Source organism: Tupaia chinensis, unplaced genomic scaffold (assembly GCF_000334495.1).
Source record: "Tupaia chinensis unplaced genomic scaffold, TupChi_1.0 Scaffold147608_1, whole genome shotgun sequence".
Classification (NCBI taxonomy): Eukaryota; Metazoa; Chordata; class Mammalia; order Scandentia; family Tupaiidae; genus Tupaia; species Tupaia belangeri.
In genome coordinates this window covers 895,283-910,896 of record NW_006207460.1, presented here as the reverse complement: position 1 = coordinate 910,896, position 15,614 = coordinate 895,283, and the positions used below count along the sequence as shown (strand labels likewise).

Sequence of the window (15,614 nt, the reverse complement as noted above, 5' to 3'; positions counted from 1 at the left end):
TTGTTTTGTTTTGGTATAGGGCATGTGTGCTCACCAGAGAGAGAGAGAGAGGGAAAGTGAGAAATCACTCCCTAGAGGGATGGCCATGCTGCAATCCCTTCTCATCCATTCTCCTCTTGGAATTTTTGGGAACACATGAACATGTGCCTGGAGTGATTTTCAAGCCACTAGGTCTGGGACTCGAACCACACAACTGGCCATGCAGGATCCAGTGCCTTAGCCTTCACCTGTTGGCTCCCAAAATTCCCTTTACATCTCTACATCTAAACACGGGATTCCAGATCTCTCTCTTTTTGTTGTTTTTGTTTGTTTGTTTTATTGGGTCATCAGGAAAGTCATGAAGCATTTTTACATAAAGAAACATTAAAAAAAAAAAAACGTTGGGGAGCAGCAGGTGGTGTGGTGGTTAAGATGCTGTACACTCCCACATGGCCAACCACAGTTCGAGTCTCAGACCTGGTGGTTTGCTTTCTCGCTTTTTCTCTGTCTCTCTCTAGTCAAATTGAAATAAATAAATGAATAAATACAATTAAATAAATAATAGGAAAAAAAAAAGTCATGACTTTCTGACGACCTAATGTTTGCCCCAGAGGATGTGTGTGCTTGCTAGGGGTGGGGCAGAGAAAGTGAAAAAGCACCTCCTATAGGTAATGGTCACACCACAATCCCTTCTCCTTCATTCTCTTTTCAGGATTTTGGACTTGCACACACACATTCCCAGTGTGTTTTTTAAGCCACCTGGTCCAGACTCAAACCATGCAGTCAGTCATGTGGAGCCAACCTCCTTAATGACTAAGCTATGGACTGGTGCAGTTGAAAAAAAGTTTCATTAGCCTATTACATTTGGGGGGCCAGCAGGTGGCCCTGGACTCCCACATAGCTGACCATGGTTCAAGTCCTGAACCTGGTGTCTTGCTTTCTCACTTTCCCTCTTTCTCTCTCTCTCTCTCTCTCTGTTTGATCAAAATGGAAAATAATAATAATGAACAAACTTAAATAAAATCATTCTGTTTTTAAAGATTTTTTTAAAGAATTATTTATTTATTTCCATTTGTTACTATTTTTTTAAATTTCACCAAACAGAGAGAGAGAAAGGGAAAGCGAGAAAGTAAGTCGCCAGGTCCAGGACTTGAACTGCAGTCAGTCATGTGGGCACCCAACGCCTCTAACCACTACACCACTTGCTGGCCCCAATAAAATAATTCTTTTCTTAAAAAAAAAAAATACTATTTGAAGATCAGCAGATGGCATAATGTAAGTTATGCTGCTGGACTCCCACATAGTTGACCGCCATTCAAGTCCCAGATCTGGCGGCTTAAAACACGCTGAGTGCATGTGCGTGCGTGCCCAAAATCCCAAGAGGAGAATAGAGGAGAAGGTACTGTGGCATGGCTATCCCCCTGGCGAGTGATTTCTTGCTTTCTGTCTCTCTCTGTGTCTCTAGCAAGCACATGAGCCCTATAGCAAAAACCAGTCCCTAAAGTGTATGTGTATACACACACACACACACACACACACACACACAATTTGTACATATTTGTGAGGCTACAGTGTAATTTTTCAGTACATTACACAACATGTAATGATTAATTGAGGGTAATTAGTACACTCATCATCTCAACCATTTGTCATTACTTTGTCTTGGAAACATTCATAATTCTCTCTCTTTTTCTTTTTTTAAATTTTGCCATAGGGCACATGCACTTGCTGGAGAGAGATAGAAAGAGAGGGGAAAAGTGAGAAATCACCCTCCCAAGGGGATGGCCATGACACAATCGTTTCTATTCCACTCTCCTCTCAGGATTTTGGGCACGCGCACACACACACACACACACACACACACGCCCCTGTTGTGTGTGTGTGTGTTTAGAAACTAGTTTCTTTTCCTTATCAGCCTTATTTCCACTTTGTATAAGAGTCTGTGGCAGAACAGGCTTAGTTGTTATTCCCACCCACCCAGTGGCCTGAGCAGTGGGGCTGAAGGACAGTCTTTGGTGGCAGGCTGAGCACTCCAGTCTTCAGTAGGGAACTGCTGGATGGGCACAGAGGGCACCTGCCTTCACGCCAGTCTACGCGCTCAGGCTGAGTAGCAGTAAATTCAGGAGCTGGAGTAGTCCTTTCATTCTGAAATTCCTCCTTGGTCATCGCCTTTCCAGCAGCATCCTGTTCCTCCTTTTCAGTCTCTTCAGGATCTCTGTAGAGGGAGAGATCAGGCATGATCTCCCATGAGTGTTCACTGGAGATGGTGCCACAGACGTGCAAAACTTCCCTGGCCAGCATCCACCACATCAGACCCACCAAGTCAGCTCCCTTGTTGCATGGGTTGGTGATGTCCACACAGTGCAGAGGGGAATCTGTGTTGCACAGAGCAATGGTGGGTGGGTTAGCACAAGATGCCTCAGTGAGAGGCTGGGGGGATCCACCCTGGGATCAGTAACCACCAGAAGATGGGGCTCCCGAAGGCTGCCTGGATCTGGTTAGTGAAGGTTGTAGGGGTGAAGCGACCAACAATAGGAGCGGCTCCAGCGTCAGCAGCAAACTTCAGTACAGCCCTTTGCCCAGTGTTCCTAGAAGACATGACACCGACGTCAGCAGGATTTTCAATGGCAACAATGGCACAGGCTGCCAGCAGAAGCTTCTCACAGGTCCTCTTCAGATTTACGATGTAGGTGCCATCACTTTTCCTTTTGTAGTTATACCGTTCCATTTGGAAGGCAGGGTTGGTGCCACCTAAGTGGGTTCTTGCTGTGAGGAATTTGAGGACACTCTCCTCTTCCATTTGCAAGACCTCAAGGGCTCTGGACGTTATGAAAGTTTCCCTTTAAGTGATGATGGGAACCCAAAACAATCCCATGTGGATCCTTGTGTGGGTAGTGTGGAAAGACCCGTTGTGTTTTTCAAGCCTCCAGGTCTAGGACTAGAACTGCAGAGTTGGCATGTGGGATCCAGCCACCTTAACCTCCATGTCACCCAAATTCTCTCTCTTTTTTTAATCTATTCTGAGACATACTTTAAGTTGTTAACCACATTCTCCATACTGTATTTTATAACTCTAGACATTGTTTCCCCATCTATCTGTAACTTTGTTTCCCTTAGTCAGCATCAGTCTATTCTCCATGCCACCCCCATTCCTCTCTAGTAGTCATTCTCCATCTTTCTACTTTCATGAGGTAATTTTTCCCCAGTTTCCACATATGAAAGAGAACATGTGGTATTTCCCTTTCTGTACCTGTTTTATTTTGCTTAAAATTAAATGTTTTCTAGGCTCATCCGTTTAACCTCAAATGACCAGATTTCATCCTTTTTTTTTTCCTTTTGTTTTTTCATTTCATTTTCTTCCATACATTCAATCACATTATTATGTATCTTACAAAATGGATATTTCAACAGGTGAGATTTCATCCTTTTTAATGACAGTATAGTATTCCAGTGTGTGTGTGTGTGTGTGTGTGTGTGTGTATTATGTTTTCTTTATCTATTTGTCTGCTGATGGACATTTAGGTTGATTGCATCCAGATCTCTTGAGAACGAGAGAACCACTCTCTCTCTAGAAATAATGAGTCAGGACTAGCCTGTGGCATGGTGGTTAAGGCAGCTGGATTCCACATGGCTGATTATGTGGCTCAAGTCCCAGACCTGGCAGCTTGAAAAACATAGTAGGGGTGTATATGTGCATGACCAAAGTCCCAAAAGAAGAAATAGAGGAGAAATGATCACCATGTGAGGGGGTGAGGGAGCCAAAGGGAGCTATTTTAAAAGAGTGAGAAAGAAATCCCCCATGAACAAAATATCGTGAAAAAGCAGGCTGAGCAAAACATAGTACAGGAGTGACAGGACTCAAGTACCTGAAGGTCCCCACGAGGGCAGCTGGCTCCCTGGGCAGGTGCTGGGTGTCTACTTTCAGAGAACTCTGAGCCCCCCAGGAGAGTGTGGAGGCTGGGACACAGCTGGCTCCTCATCGGAGCACAGACTGGCCTGATCGACTGTGCTGTGTCGTCACAGCTAAGAGGTTCTTGCAGACAAGATGCTTCCTTTCCCGGTTAAGCCCATGGACCTACGCCTGGGGCTCCGTGCTAACGAGGCTGTCCTTGCTAGCACAGCCGTCTGCCAGATGCCTACTGAAGGAGCCACCTATTGCCAGAAGAACATACTCCCCCCTCATCTTTCTCAGTGAAACTTTAGTCCTCAGCACTTTTCGGACATAGAAACAGGGGCGATGCTGTTCCCGATGTTGTCATCAGGCATTAATCACATCACTGTATCATTAAGTTCTCCAGTCATTTGGGTTGCTCAGTACTCTACATTTCGGAAAACACCTGTCTTAGGCAGGGTTCCCTAGAAACAGAATCTGAGACAGGATCCAGGTCGGGTGATTTATTGAGCTGCGGCCCCGGAAGAAAGAGAATGAAGGAAACGGGAGAGGGTAGGAAAGACGGATGTGGCTGCAACTTGTGTGTTCCGTCTCAGCTTTTCTCACAAGGAGACTCGGGAGCATTGACAGCACCGAAGAATTGATCCTTCCTTGAGCTAAAGGGACTGACTGACTTAGTACTTTCTTTACTAAAAGCTGCAGAGGGTACAGGAAGTGTCTCCCATCCACCGGGGGAGATTTTCTGGGGAAGGAGCCATCTGTGAGGCATTAGAACTCAACACAGCAGTTGGGGAACGAAAACACTGGCACAGTAAAGGGAATTTGGGCAAGGTACCAACAGCCTCCACTAAAGCCACTACACCGGTCAGCTTGGGTGACTACAATGCAATACCTCAGACTGGGTGACTGAAACAGCCAACATTTATTTTCTCACAGTTCTGGAGGCTGTAAGTCCAAGAAGGGGGCAGTGTGGAGGGGAGGGCAAGGGGCCGAAAGTAAGCATGGGCATGCAAGCCCTCTGGTGGCTCTTCCTGCTGGGGCAGTAATCCTATCACCTCCCGCCCTCATGACCTCATCGGAATATAATCAGCTTGCCAAGGCCGCATGTCCAAATACCATCATATTGGGGGTCAGGGCTTCAACATATGAATCAGGGGATGGGGTGAGGCTAACAATCCAGTCCATAGCAGCTACCATTTTGTAAACCAGGAAAACAGACACATGTTTGTCAGATTTGTTCCCTGAGAATCGTGTTTCCACTAGCTTTTTTTCCCTTGTACCTAAATTCTTTCAGGAATTTCATTTGTTGACAGATGCAGGAGAGAGAAGTTAAGCCCACACTAGCTGAGCCAGCCCTAGGGTCTCTCAGCAGTTTCTCTTCCTCTATCTCAGCAGGGGCTGCTTCTTGAGCCAGGAAACCAGGCTGTGACTGTTTGCAAGCCTCTGTCCTTGGTAAGTATTCTGTAGGTGACAGCTGAGGCGTCAGTGTGCCTACCCAGCTCAGGCTTTGAAGCTTAGAGAACCATTAACATTCTCTTCAGCCCACAGACAGTACTCTTCAGCCCTTGTTAGTCTCATTTGCTTCCATCCTGACTTTTTCATCAACAGTAGCAGCTTCCTTATTCCTAGAATCTTTTCTTCTCTTCAAAGAGCTCTGGGCTCCAGGGAGGCCCATGGCAAGAGACTTGCCAGACACCTCTGGATTCCCAATGAACAAGAGAACGTGCCAGGAGGCCTGCCTTCCTGCTGGCTTCCTGGGTAGTCTGCGGTGGGTAGGACCCAGATTAAAGAGGCTATCCTACAATGTCCCTTCTCCCACCACCCCTGCTTCTGAATTTGGGCTATGTAGACAGAAGGCAACAAGGAGAGTCACAGGCCCTGTCCTCAGAGTGTAGGAATCCATCCACTGCCTCTCCTTTCTTCCTTTTCTCTTCTTTTTCTCTTATTCTTTTTCTTTTTCTTTTTTTTTTTTTTTTCTTTTTTTTGCTAGAGGATATGTGGATTTACTGGAGAGAGAAAGAGAGAGAGATAAACCACCCTCCGGGGGGTTGGCCATGCCACAATCCCTTTTCTCTTCTCCTTTGGGAATTTCGCACATGCATGCACAAGCACCCAATGTGTTTTTCAAGCTACTGGGTCCAGAACTGGAACTACACAGTCAGCCATGTGGGATCCAGCTGCCTAAACCACCACGCCACCAGCTGGCTGCCCTCACCTCCATTCTGAAGCTATGAGAGAGTGTGAGGAGGACTCTCCATTTCACAGATTTCCAGCATCCTGTAAGCTGGACAGGGGCAGAAGACAGTTCTCAGTGAGAGCTCTTCATGCCTCTATTATTTAAGAGCTGCCATCTATCCAGTTGTATGATGACTGCTTAAAAATGGGGAGGGGCAGGTGGCATGGTGGTTAAGGCGCTGGATTCCCACATGTTTCAAGTCCGATGGCTGACTGTGGTTCAAGTCCCAGACCTGGCAACTTGCTTTCTCACTTTGCCTTTCTCTCTCTCTCTCTGTCTCTCTCTGGTCAAAATAAAATAATAACAAATTCCAAAACTTAAACAATTAATCCTTAAAAAAAAAAAAAGGGAGGGGGGCAAGATGGTAGTACAGCAGTAAAATGAGACCCTGTGCAATATCACATGGGAAGGTTCCTAGTTCAACCCAGAGGTGCCAGTATGCCAGCCCCATGACCTAGGGCTGGCTGAAACCTGGGGGTGACAGCACCAAGAACCTGTTAGGAATGTTATCTCTCTCTCTCTCTCTCTCTCTCTCTCTCTCTCTCTCCATCTGTCTCTATCATTCATGGAAGAAATAAATCACTTTTTTTTTTTTGGAGAGGATTTTTTTTGCTATAGGGTGTGTGTGCCCGCCAGACAGACAGAGAGAGACAGAGAGACAGAAAGCGAGAAATCACCCCCCAGGGGGGATGGCCACACCGCAATCCCTTCTCCTCCATTCTCCTCTCGGGATCTTGGGCATGCACGCACATGCACCTGGCATGAGTTTAAGCCACCGGGTCCGGGACGCGAACCACGGTCGACTACGTGGGAGTCCAGCGACATAGCCATTACGCTAACTGCTGGTCCCATAAATAAACTTTTAAAATGAAACAGGAAGAATTAATACAAGGAAGATTAAATTCTTTAACTCCAAAGTAAATTTCTATTTTTTTAATTATTTAATTTTATTTATTACTGTTATTGTTCTCTAATTTGCTACAGGGCACATGTATTCATGAGAGAGAAAGAGAAGGAAAGTGAGAAAGCAAGCCGCCAGATCCGGGACTCGAACCATAGTTACCATGTGGGAGTCCAGTGCCTTAGCCGCCACAGCACCTACTGGCCCCCAAAGTAAATTTCTTAAGCAGGCTACAGATTTTAGTAAGAATCCCAGTGCTTGCAATTTAGACAGAAAAGCATAAGTTAAGCAGCTGGTAATTCAGTTTCACTGTCCAAACTTTCCTGTTGAGGCTGCCCTTTCTTACCACTGAGAGCCATTGTTTGTGTCCCTGGTCTTCCCCAAGGTTTCTCAGGAATAAGGGAATCATGCCATATTTCTCCACTGCCCAGGATTTAGTTCTATCATTTCTACATCTTCCCTTCTCGTGTGCCCTGTAAGTACTCACTCCTTACAATTGCTTCTGCAGTAATTCCAGAGAGACGCATGAAAACAACCTGTCCAGGATCATATTTCACCAAACTCTTCTGCAGACAGGACAACAATTACAGCAATGGGGCACAATAATTTATATTCATTTCCTTGTTCTCTTTGGTTGCAGATCTGGGCCCAGCATCACCCTGAATACCAGCCCAGGTGGGCTCAGAGGTACACAGAGAAGGACTGCTACTCCATCTACTGGCTTGACAACAACTCTAGGTCAGAGCCTTTGAATTCCTTGCAAGGCAGACTCTGGTTCTGAATCGGGAGACCACAATGACTTTCATCATGATAGATTAAAGATATTCAGCCATTTTGACAAAGGTGATGACATCTACCCCTTCCATCTTAAACCCACAGACACAGACACACATACGGCTCGAAAACACAGAGCGAAGGATTATTGATCTCTCTAACAGGAGTTGAAGAAAGCCCAGCAGTTGTTGGCTGTGTTCTGGGCAAGCATTGCTTTGGGGCTATAACAGAGACCCGCATATCACAAGATGACAGCTCCAAGGGAGGGTTTAGGGTAGAATTTAGAAAAACACTGATGAAATTAGCATTTTCTTCTTCCCATGGAGTCTTTCATCTCTCCTTGCTTTCTTTATAAAATAAAGAGGCTCCCTCTGCAGATCGATGCATTATTCCCCAGGGCCTGTGGTCCATCCAGAGTCATCCTTATGCTCACAATTTCTTATTTATCTATTCTTACTGAGACAAAGGAAGAATGGGAGTCCATTTTATAGATGGAGACAGTTAAGCTTCCTTGACAGAAAAGAGAACAATGATAGACGTATCCTTACTCAGAAATCACTTACTATCTGAAATCCCTTGTTTGACTACAGTATCTACAGTGTAATTTAGAAGCTTCTATGCAGTATCCAGTCATATCAAATTGAGGTGCCAGCCAAGATGCAAATTTTCATAGAAAACAATTGAAAATCAGTTGTGAAACTAAACCCTTCACCCATCTCAAGGGTAGAAATAAGTAACTGGATATAAAGAGAACATGTTTGGGACCAGCAGATGGTGTAATGGCTACATCACTGGACTCTCATGTAGTTGACCGTGGTTCAAGTCCCTGGTGGCTTAAACTCACACTGGGCACATGTGCATGTATGCCCAAGATCCCAAGAGGAGAATGGAGAAGGGATTGTAGTGTGACCATCCCCCCGGGGGGGTGATTTCTCACTTTCTGTCTCTCTGTCTTTCTGGCTAGCATACATGCTCTATAGCAAAAACCTCTCCAAAAAAAAAAAAAAGAGAGAGAGAGAGAGAGAATGTGTTTGAGGGCCAGCAGGTAGTGTAGTGGTTAAAGCACTGAACTCCCACATGGCTGACCACGGTTCGAGTCTCAAACCGAGCAGCTTGAAACACACCAGGTGCATGTGCACGCATGCCCCAAACCCAAGAGAATGGAGTAGTAGGGATTGCAGTGTGGTCATTCCCCCAGGGGGAGATTTCTCACTTTCTCATGTTCTCTCTCTCTGTTTCTTTGTGTCTCCAGTGAGCGTATGTGCCCTATAGCAAAAATCGCTCTTAAAAGAAAAAGAAGAAAACATTTTCGTTTGTTTACAACAGGGTTGTGATCCTCCTGTCTCAGCCTCCTGAGTAGCTGGGACCACAGGTAGGCATGTGGCGTGCCTGGTTTTAGGATGAGTCAGGGCTGGAACCCAGGCCTTCCATACGGCATCCTGCAGAGCAGCAAAGCCTTACCAGCATGCACCACCAGAGCTGGGCCAAGATGATGTTTCTGAAAATAATTTATTTGATGAGAAGTGTGGTGTCCTAATGGGTAATCCCTTCCAAAGAAATAGGAGTATCTGCATTCTACCACAAGCCTAAAGAGAAGGGCTTCCAGGGGACTCCTCAGAGAAATTGATTTGTACCTCCTGCAGTTAGGGGAGCAGAGAAGACTATTTTCTCCATTGTTAGAGGGGGTGTATGCCCGGGACCAGCAGTTAGCATAGTAGCTATGTCGCTGGACTCCCATGTAGTCGACCATGGTTCAAGTCCCAGACCCGGTGGCTTAGACCCACGCTGGGCATGTGTGCATGCGTGCCCAAGATCCCGGCAGGAGAATGGAGGAGAAGGGATTGTGGCGTGGCCATCCCCCCTGGGGGGTGATTTCTCGTTTTCTATCTCTCTGTCTCTCTTTGTCTGGCGAGTGCACGTGCCCTATAGCGAAAATGTCTCCAAAAAAAAAAAGAGGGGGTGTGTGCTCACCAGAGAGAGAGACAGAGATAAAGAGAGGGGAAGAGAGAAAGTACTGTCCAATGGGGCTTGGTAATGCCACAGTCCCTTCTCTTTCCTTTTTCCTTTCTCTTTTCTTTCTTTCTTTCTTCCTTTCGTTCTTTTTTAAAAGGTTTTTTGCCATAGGGTGAGTGCGCTAGCTGAAGAGAAAGACAGTGAAAGAGAAAGTAGGAAATCACCTCCCCAGAGGGAATAGCCACGCCACAATTCCTTCTCCTCCATTCTTCTCCAGTGTGATTTTCAAGCTACCAGAGCCAGGACTTGTACACAGATGGCCATGTGGGAGTCCAATGCCTTAGCTACCTTAACACATGCTGGTTCCATTAACTTACTACATTTTGATTGATGAAAAGTTTTTCAAGTTACATTTTGGTTGAAATATAAACCTTCTTTGTAGGTTACTTTCAAACTTAATGCTGTTATTGAGAGGGTTAGGATTCTCTTTGGACAATAACAGATGTAGTAGGAATGGTGTTGCTCTTCTGGCTTTAAAGGAAAAACTGTCCACAGCCCACCTGATAAACATTTGCATCTTCCATCCCCAAGTAAGAGGTTTTAACTTAGAAAAGTTTTCATATGATTAAGTAATGTATCTTTATGCTTTATGTTTAGTTTCAAATGGGACAATAGTCAAGGAAGTAGAATACGGCATGTGCACTGTTACATGTGGTAAGTCGCATCAAGCAGGTGAATAAATTATGCCGCAATTTTGGGGGAAGGGAGGATAAAACAGATAATGTGGCAGTTTCTTATTTGCAATTTGTTTACTTGTCCCTTGCTAATTTCTAAAAGCTATAATTCACATACAGAACTCTCACTGTTTGCCTTGAAAGGTAAGGTATTTTCAGTTCATAACCTATAATTCTTATTTTAAGCCAGTTCTCTCTAGATTTTTTGGCATATAAAACAGAGAGAGACAGAGAGACAGAAAGCGAGAAATCACCCCCCAGGGGGGATGGCCACACCGCAATCCCTTCTCCTCCATTCTCCTCTCGGGATCTTGGGCATGCACGCACATGCACCTGGCATGAGTTTAAGCCACCGGGTCCGGGACGCGAACCACGGTCGACTACGTGGGAGTCCAGCGACATAGCCATTACGCTAACTGCTGGTCCCATAAATAAACTTTTAAAATGAAACAGGAAGAATTAATACAAGGAAGATTAAATTCTTTAACTCCAAAGTAAATTTCTATTTTTTTAATTATTTAATTTTATTTATTACTGTTATTGTTCTCTAATTTGCTACAGGGCACATGTATTCATGAGAGAGAAAGAGAAGGAAAGTGAGAAAGCAAGCCGCCAGATCCGGGACTCGAACCATAGTTACCATGTGGGAGTCCAGTGCCTTAGCCGCCACAGCACCTACTGGCCCCCAAAGTAAATTTCTTAAGCAGGCTACAGATTTTAGTAAGAATCCCAGTGCTTGCAATTTAGACAGAAAAGCATAAGTTAAGCAGCTGGTAATTCAGTTTCACTGTCCAAACTTTCCTGTTGAGGCTGCCCTTTCTTACCACTGAGAGCCATTGTTTGTGTCCCTGGTCTTCCCCAAGGTTTCTCAGGAATAAGGGAATCATGCCATATTTCTCCACTGCCCAGGATTTAGTTCTATCATTTCTACATCTTCCCTTCTCGTGTGCCCTGTAAGTACTCACTCCTTACAATTGCTTCTGCAGTAATTCCAGAGAGACGCATGAAAACAACCTGTCCAGGATCATATTTCACCAAACTCTTCTGCAGACAGGACAACAATTACAGCAATGGGGCACAATAATTTATATTCATTTCCTTGTTCTCTTTGGTTGCAGATCTGGGCCCAGCATCACCCTGAATACCAGCCCAGGTGGGCTCAGAGGTACACAGAGAAGGACTGCTACTCCATCTACTGGCTTGACAACAACTCTAGGTCAGAGCCTTTGAATTCCTTGCAAGGCAGACTCTGGTTCTGAATCGGGAGACCACAATGACTTTCATCATGATAGATTAAAGATATTCAGCCATTTTGACAAAGGTGATGACATCTACCCCTTCCATCTTAAACCCACAGACACAGACACACATACGGCTCGAAAACACAGAGCGAAGGATTATTGATCTCTCTAACAGGAGTTGAAGAAAGCCCAGCAGTTGTTGGCTGTGTTCTGGGCAAGCATTGCTTTGGGGCTATAACAGAGACCCGCATATCACAAGATGACAGCTCCAAGGGAGGGTTTAGGGTAGAATTTAGAAAAACACTGATGAAATTAGCATTTTCTTCTTCCCATGGAGTCTTTCATCTCTCCTTGCTTTCTTTATAAAATAAAGAGGCTCCCTCTGCAGATCGATGCATTATTCCCCAGGGCCTGTGGTCCATCCAGAGTCATCCTTATGCTCACAATTTCTTATTTATCTATTCTTACTGAGACAAAGGAAGAATGGGAGTCCATTTTATAGATGGAGACAGTTAAGCTTCCTTGACAGAAAAGAGAACAATGATAGACGTATCCTTACTCAGAAATCACTTACTATCTGAAATCCCTTGTTTGACTACAGTATCTACAGTGTAATTTAGAAGCTTCTATGCAGTATCCAGTCATATCAAATTGAGGTGCCAGCCAAGATGCAAATTTTCATAGAAAACAATTGAAAATCAGTTGTGAAACTAAACCCTTCACCCATCTCAAGGGTAGAAATAAGTAACTGGATATAAAGAGAACATGTTTGGGACCAGCAGATGGTGTAATGGCTACATCACTGGACTCTCATGTAGTTGACCGTGGTTCAAGTCCCTGGTGGCTTAAACTCACACTGGGCACATGTGCATGTATGCCCAAGATCCCAAGAGGAGAATGGAGAAGGGATTGTAGTGTGACCATCCCCCCGGGGGGGTGATTTCTCACTTTCTGTCTCTCTGTCTTTCTGGCTAGCATACATGCTCTATAGCAAAAACCTCTCCAAAAAAAAAAAAAAGAGAGAGAGAGAGAGAGAATGTGTTTGAGGGCCAGCAGGTAGTGTAGTGGTTAAAGCACTGAACTCCCACATGGCTGACCACGGTTCGAGTCTCAAACCGAGCAGCTTGAAACACACCAGGTGCATGTGCACGCATGCCCCAAACCCAAGAGAATGGAGTAGTAGGGATTGCAGTGTGGTCATTCCCCCAGGGGGAGATTTCTCACTTTCTCATGTTCTCTCTCTCTGTTTCTTTGTGTCTCCAGTGAGCGTATGTGCCCTATAGCAAAAATCGCTCTTAAAAGAAAAAGAAGAAAACATTTTCGTTTGTTTACAACAGGGTTGTGATCCTCCTGTCTCAGCCTCCTGAGTAGCTGGGACCACAGGTAGGCATGTGGCGTGCCTGGTTTTAGGATGAGTCAGGGCTGGAACCCAGGCCTTCCATACGGCATCCTGCAGAGCAGCAAAGCCTTACCAGCATGCACCACCAGAGCTGGGCCAAGATGATGTTTCTGAAAATAATTTATTTGATGAGAAGTGTGGTGTCCTAATGGGTAATCCCTTCCAAAGAAATAGGAGTATCTGCATTCTACCACAAGCCTAAAGAGAAGGGCTTCCAGGGGACTCCTCAGAGAAATTGATTTGTACCTCCTGCAGTTAGGGGAGCAGAGAAGACTATTTTCTCCATTGTTAGAGGGGGTGTATGCCCGGGACCAGCAGTTAGCATAGTAGCTATGTCGCTGGACTCCCATGTAGTCGACCATGGTTCAAGTCCCAGACCCGGTGGCTTAGACCCACGCTGGGCATGTGTGCATGCGTGCCCAAGATCCCGGCAGGAGAATGGAGGAGAAGGGATTGTGGCGTGGCCATCCCCCCTGGGGGGTGATTTCTCGTTTTCTATCTCTCTGTCTCTCTTTGTCTGGCGAGTGCACGTGCCCTATAGCGAAAATGTCTCCAAAAAAAAAGAGGGGGTGTGTGCTCACCAGAGAGAGAGACAGAGATAAAGAGAGGGGAAGAGAGAAAGTACTGTCCAATGGGGCTTGGTAATGCCACAGTCCCTTCTCTTTCCTTTTTCCTTTCTCTTTTCTTTCTTTCTTTCTTCCTTTCGTTCTTTTTTTTTAAGGTTTTTGCCATAGGGAATATGCATATGCTGGAGAGAGACAGAAAGAGAAAGTGGGAAGGAAAGTGAAAAATCACTCCTGGGGGAGTGGCCATGACACAATCCCTTCTCTATTCTCTTCACAGGATTTTAGGCATGCACACTTGTACACCCAGCATGATTTTCAAGCCACCAGGTCTGGGACTTGAATTGTGGTTGGCCATGTGAAAGTCCAGCACCTTAACCACCACAGTAACTGCTGACCTCCAATACCTTTTCTTTCATTTTTCCATCCTATTTGGATTTGGGGCATGTATGCTTATGTGCCTGGTATGTTTTTCAAGTTACTGAGGCTGGGATTCAAGCTTTAATTGGCCATCTGGGACTTGACCACTAGGCAATAGGGCCAGTCCCTGAGTAGACTAATTTTCCCTTTTAAAAAAAAAAATTACTATTTATTACCATCATTATTATTTCAACCAGAGAAAGACAGAGAGAAAGAAAAAGGGAAAGTGAGAAACCAAGCCACCAGGTCCAGGACTTGAACCATAGTTGGCCATGTGGGAGTTTGGTGCCTTAACTACCATGCCACTTTCTGGCCCCAGTGGACTAATTTTCTGACTCCAGCTCAAGAAACGTAGGGGCCATGGTATGTGCTAGCAGCTGCCTTGTGATGCTGGGATCTGCACATAGTTTCAGAGTTTGTGTAGGAAGCCTGTTTGAGCTGTTCCCTCTTGCATGAGGTAGACTACATGCAAGAGGAGATGGCTTGGAGATCATCTTAGATCCTGTCCAAGAGGCTGCCAAGGGGCAAACAGGCCTCAGCAGAAATGGACTGTTAAATTATTAGGGACCATAAAGGGAGACAGCAACTGACAGTGAAAGGTACACGTGCCCAGGTCATGAGAATTGCATGTAGGAGTGCATGTGTGCATTTGTGTTTGTGGGAGAGTACAGATCTCTAAAGAATGCCCCAAGAGAAAGCTACATTTAAACACTGGTTACACCTGGAAAGCACAGAATCAACTTCAGCAACATGAAACAAGTACAATGTTTTATTTTTTTAATTATTTATTTAGGTTAATTTATTCATTCATTTATTTTCATTTAACCAGAGAGAGAAAGAGAGAGAGAGAGAATGTGAGAAAGCAAGCCACCAGGTCTGGGACTCGAACTGTGGTCAACCATGTGGGAGTATCCAGAGCCTTAACCACCACACCACCTGTTGGCCCCAGTATAATGTTTCTTGACACCACTTACTTCTGTGTGCTCTAATCCTGGAAGGGTTAGACACTCCAGGAAAGAAAGCATCACACTTTATTTTTATTTTTATTTTTATTTTACTTGCAGCAGGCACCAAATGAGGGAGGACTAATAGCTTAGTTTTGAAAAGATTTGGAAACATTGACAATACCTGGGCTGAATATTTTATGTAACTATTGAAATCAATTAGTCAGGTAAACTGCAGGGCATCCTAACAGCTACAAGGGATCCAAAAAAGTAGTGTACAGAAGCAGGATTAAAGAAATAAGCCAGGTTGGCACCAGGTACACAGGATGTGGGGCACCACTGTGTAATACTGGAGCCACATGGGAGACCAGGATTCAGATCCTGGGTTGGTCTGGACATGCCAGGCATGCTCATGATGTTGGCTGGCTGGGACGCTGGGGGAAGATCATGGTGTGATGGCACCTCTCTCTCTCTCTCTCTCCCAAGAAATAAATTAACATAAACTTAAAAAAATAAAATAGTGGAGGGCCAGCCCTGTAGCCTAGAGGCTAAGGGAGTGGGATCTCAAATGGCCAACC

The 15,614-nt window shown here is 45.1% G+C and overlaps 1 pseudogene; it reads right to left on the bottom strand.

Annotated features, from left to right (window-relative positions):
- The window catches only part of LOC114006413 (40S ribosomal protein SA-like), a 7,895-nt pseudogene extending 3,650 nt beyond the window's left edge, over positions 1–4,245 (bottom strand).
- Between the last annotated feature and the right edge of the window lie 11,369 nt (positions 4,246–15,614).